The 5,560-nt window shown below is 33.2% G+C and overlaps 1 pseudogene; it reads left to right on the top strand.

Moving 5' to 3' along the window:
* Positions 1–5,178, top strand: part of LOC124974502 (GRIP and coiled-coil domain-containing protein 2-like) — a 44,248-nt pseudogene extending 39,070 nt beyond the window's left edge.
* The last annotated feature ends 382 nt before the right edge of the window (positions 5,179–5,560 follow it).

Here is a 5,560-nt window from a genome sequence, read left to right as displayed (position 1 = left end):
TCTATATAGAAATGAGTTATTGGGGCTGGGTTGTGTGGCTCAGTGGTAGAATGCTTGCCTAGCATGTGTGAGGCACTGGGTTCAATTCTCAGCACCACATATAAATAAATAAAGGTCCAATGACAACTAAAAAAAGACCAAAAAAAAAAAAAAAAAGACGAAAGAAATGAGTTATCTCCCAGGGATTTTATTTATCCTGTAAGGAGTTACCCTTTATGGATATTCAAAAGGTTTCCTCAACATTTTGAGGAAGTAGAAGCAGTAAATCAGGTGGTATATAATTATGGTATACCATTTAGCTCAGGCTAGATTATTTTCATGCATTTGAAGATCCATAATACACTGTAGAATAGTTCAGAATAGAATAAATATGGCCCCAAACCTCATCTGAATCCTCTGAATGATATTGCATTCACACAAGGCAATTCACAAAATAGTTTTATGTATTTGTTTAAAATGTGTGTGTGTGTGTAGGGGGGTGTATTTATATGTAAAATGTCTTGCAGTATTAAATATGTAGTCTGAGATTTTGGGGGATTTATTTTTTGATTGATGTTGGTTTAAGAAAAAGTAAATCAACTTAGCATAAAAAATATTCTTTTCATATTGCTTTGCTTTTTTTAATAATAACAAATAATACCTAAAATTTTTCTTCTAGTTAATTCTGTCACTTGTATATACTTATCTCAAATCTCAATTTCATGTTTTAAGGAAAATATTTTTAACCAGGGAAGATAAGGTTTACCAGAACAAAGCTTAAAGCTTTTGCCTTTTAGATTCAAGTGGCTGAAATAACATCTGAGAAACACAAACTTCACGAACACCTGAAGACCTCTGCAGAGCAGTACCAGCACACAATGAGTGCATACCAGCAGAGGGTGTCTGCACTGCAGGAAGAGAGCCAAGGTGCCCAGGTGTGTCCTTCAGATCAGAAGCCTCTCCCAAGGGGATTTTATTAACTGCCAGCGAGCAGTTTACTCAGGGCTATGATCTCCTTTTTCATTGTTTTGCAGTTAAAAACACTTACTAAATGAGCTCTTGGTTCAACTCAACCTTCTCTACCCAAAATGCATCCTCACCTTAAGAATCATTTTTGTAACAATTTTTGCTAAAAGGAAAAACATGCACACACATTGCTTCCATTTCAACCTTGTTTTGTAATTTATGTGTGAAAGAAAATCACTTATTTATAAGAACTTTTTCTTTTAAAAGTGTTTTGACTCTGAGAACAAATGTTTATGAAATGACATTGTAATAGAAAGTTCATAGAAACCTACTTTTTGTCTACAACATACAAAACAATTGGAAATGATCCAGTAATTTTGTAGAGGTTCAGCTTTTATCTAAGTAATCTTGGCAGTAGTGTTGCAAAAGTTTACAGATCAGGTCATGAAAGTAGATGATGTAGAATTTAAAGTTTGTACCATTCTTGAAAACTAAAGTTCAAGTAACTTAATGTTTTTGAAAATTAATTTTTCTTTTATTTATAAAAAATTTTAAAAAATCTTTATAAAGTAACGAAAGCAAAGAGTGTATTGCAACGTTTATGGGTAGTCAATAAATCTAAGAATTTGTCAGACAAAATTATATTCTTGAAACTCTTAAAAACTGTAAGACTAACAGAAGTGTACTTTTTGTGAAGTTAATTGGGGCTAAAATGAATGTCAGCAATTAATTTTCAAAAAAAGATTTTCACCTTAGTTTGTTAACCTCTGCAAGAAATTGAGATCATCTTACAATAGAAAATGTTTTCTTTTAAATATTATAGGCAGAACAAGCTGCTATAACTTCCGAATTTGAGAGCTACAAAGTCCGAGTTCACAACGTTCTCAAGCAACAGAAAAATAAATCTGTGTCTCAGGCTGTGAAACTGAAGGAGCTAAACAAGAAAGGTAAAGTCTATTTAAAAGAAACATGCAACACAGGTTCTTCACCAAGTAGGTTGAAAATTCTATTTCAATTTCTTTCAAGTGTTAACTTTTTCTGTATTGTTACCAATGAAAACAGTTGTTTGGCATCACTGTGACTAATATTTGATGTTCTCTTAATAGAATCTGATCATAGTAGAAATTTAGGCAAGAGAATTACATTATGATTAGTTTTTCCAATTTTGAAAATGGAGGAGTCAAAGGAAAAAATGCTTTTTAAATATACTTCTTCACCATTAATTAGGTTAAACAGAAGTTGCTTAAAAATGGTTAATTCAAGATATTTTAAGTTAAATACCAAATTTTGGTCTAGAAATAAATTTTTCTGAAATTTATGACCATCTCAATTCTATTAGAGAAGTATATTTTTTAAAGCTTCTTTGAAACTAGCATGCAGATCCCTTTTGTAAGGTACTCAAAAATACAATGGAAATAAGAAATAAGGGTTTTCTCTGGCATGCGTGTTCAGTTTTTATAAGTAGAGGTTCAGTATTCAAAGCTGTTTTATATCTGGCTCTTTATTATTCTAAACAGGACTAATGATCCTGTGGTGTTTGTATGTTTATGTTCCTGTTACTTTTTGTTTAAGACTCTATTAAATAAGGAAACTATGATTGAAGCATGATGAGATATTCTCTTTACTAGTAGTTCCTGATAAAGCTGAAGTTGATTTTTTTTATTAGATCTTTATAGTTACACTTGGTAGTTCGGTTCATTCCAACAAACTCAGATGAATGGAAATTGATTTCAGTTCTTGATCCCCTCATTTTCCCTCCCATCCTCCCTCCTCTTTCTCATTCTCCTTCTTCTACTCTGCTTGACTTTCTTTTTCTAGTCTATTAATTTATATTTGATTGGTTCTTTATATGGCCCTATCCTTCCCTTTCCCTTTCTTTTATTTTACTCTAACTTCCACATGAGACAAAACTTTCGACATTTGCGTATCTGAGTTTGACTTATTTGACTTAGCATGATATTCTCCATTTTCATCCATTTACCAGCAAATGCCTTATTTCATTATTTTTTTATGGCTGAGTAAAACTCCATTGTATATATGTACCACAGTTTCTTAATCTGTTCATCTACTGATGGGCATCTGGGTTGATTCCATAATTTAGCTAATGTGAATTATGCTGCTATAACATTGAGGTGGGTATATCTGTAATATGCCAAGTTGTTTTGGGAAAATAACAAAGAGTGGAATAGCTGGGTCATATGGTGGTTCCATCCCAAGTTCTTTGAGGAATCTCCTTACTGTTTTCCAGAGTAGTTGTACTAGTCTGCAATCACACCAACAATATACAAGTGTTCCTTTTTTCCCCACGAACTTGCCAGCATTTATTTGTATTTTTGACCATCGCCATTCTGAGTGAATGGAGATGAAATCTTAGTGTAGTTCCGATTTGCATTTCCCTAACTGCTAGAGATGTTAAACAGCTTTTCATGTATTTGTTGGCCATCTGTGTTTCTTTTGAGAGGTTTCTGTTAGTTCTTTTGTCCATTTATTGATTATTTGTTTTAGGGGATTTTTTTTATGTTAATTTTCATGAGTTCTACATATTAATCTCCTATCAGAGGATCAGCTGGCCAAGATTTTCTCCTATTCTGTGGGCTGTCTCTTCATGCTCTTAATCATTTACTTTGCTGTGCAGGAGCTTTTTAGTTTGATGGCATCCCACTTACTGATTCTTGGATTTATTTCTTATACTTTGGGGTTCTTACTAACAAAGTTGGTGCCTGTACCAATATGATAGAGTGTTTACCCTATGTTTTCTTCTAGCAATTGTAAAGTTTCTGGTCTAATTCCTCAGTCTTTGATCCATTTTGATGGAGTTTTGTGCAAGGTGAGAGAGGGGGATGTAACTTCATTTTCCACATACAGCTATACAGTTTTCCCAGCATCATTTGTTAAAAAGGCTCTCTTTTCTCTAAGACATATTTTTGGTTCCTTAGGAAAAAGTGTCACCATTTGCAAGAGCCATTTTTGGGCAAACCTTAAAATTGGGTTCAGACCATTTGAATGTAAATGTTTTGCATTTCTTCTACTTTCTTATACAGTCAATACTTTTTTTTTAATTTGGAGGTGGTTACTGGGGATTTAACTTGGGGGCACCCGACCACTAAGCCACATCCCCAGCGCCATTTTGTATTTTGTTTAGAGTCAGGGTCTCACTGAGTTGCCTAGTGCCTCACTGTTACTGAAGCTGGCTTTGAACTTGTAACCCTCCTGCCTCAGCCTCCCAAGCCACTGGAATTACAGGCGTATGCCACTGCCCTGGCCAGTTAATACATTTTTAAAAAATGAAATGAAGAGGTCTGGGGTTGTAGCTCAGTGGTAGCCTTGCACGTGTGTGTCACGAGGTTCAATCCTTAGCACCACATAAAAACACATCAATAAATAAAGGTATTGTGCCCACATACAATTAAAAAAAGAAATTAAAAAAATGAAATGAATATTGTATGCATTGTGTCAAAATTATGGATTTTAACTATTTGTTTTCTCCTAGATTTTATTCTAAGTCTAAAAAGAACTGCTTTTCTTCAGGTCTTGTCTTTCACTATAGCTTATTCTAAATATAGTTCTCATAATGGTTATTATAGAATTAGGTGGGTTATTTTTTTAACTAATGGCATAATCCATAACATAAATATGCTATTTTGATGCCATTTAATGTTCTATTCCACTATATAAATTTTTAAAATTCAGAGATGACTTTTTTATTTTTTTAGTTGTTGATGGACCTTTATTTTATTCATTTCTTTATATGTGGTGCTGAGAATCGAACCCAGTGCCTCACATGCAAGGCAAGTGCTCCACCACTGAGCCATAACCTCAGCCCGAGACTTCTTTTTTTGTAAATATGTAGCACCCGAGGTTTAAAATCTGAGTATAACATCTTTTTTATTATATCTAATCCTACAGTAATTAAATAATTGGATCCTTACAATAATTATATTTGCTTTAGAATCACTCATAATGAGTATGACATAGAAAGATTAAATGATTAAAATATACTGGAAGCCACAAAATGAAGTTTCACCTCTTTAATGTTTTACAACTGTTTATTTCTATTTTAGGGAACACATGGAAATGTTAATTGACCAACTGAAAATCAAATTACAAGAGAGCCAAAATAACTTATAGATCAATGTATCTGAACTTCAGACATTGCAGTCTGAGCATGATACTCTGCTGGAGAGACACAACAGGATGCTGCAGGAAACAGTGTCCAAAGAAGCAGGGGGATAATATTTATGAAAAGTTTTGTTCACTCATTCTGAACATTCTTACCCCTGTGTCCCTTTGTCTTTCATTTTTAAACATGTAAATTTTATGCAAATTTATTTCAGTATATGTTCTGAAATAGGGATCGCTTAGCTATTACTTAATCTGTTTGGTAGTTAATATTATTTGTTGTTTAACCCATGTATTTTTCACTTATTTGTAAATTGTTTTCTAATTTCAGTGAGATTTATTTTACTTTTCTTCCTCTTTTTCCCCCTTTTATTCTGTCAGTTAAATCTCCTTGTGGTTTTTCCATCTCTTGCTTTTCTTGGCTCTTTTGATTCTGAGTAGACTCAATCTTTCTGTTTAAACCTGTCTTTTGATTTTCTCCTTTGTTTTCCTCACT

This window comes from Sciurus carolinensis, unplaced genomic scaffold, assembly GCF_902686445.1.
Source record: "Sciurus carolinensis unplaced genomic scaffold, mSciCar1.2, whole genome shotgun sequence".
Taxonomy (NCBI): Eukaryota; Metazoa; Chordata; class Mammalia; order Rodentia; family Sciuridae; genus Sciurus; species Sciurus carolinensis.
Note: the sequence above shows the minus strand (reverse complement) of the source record. Positions and strands in the feature narration are given on the sequence as shown.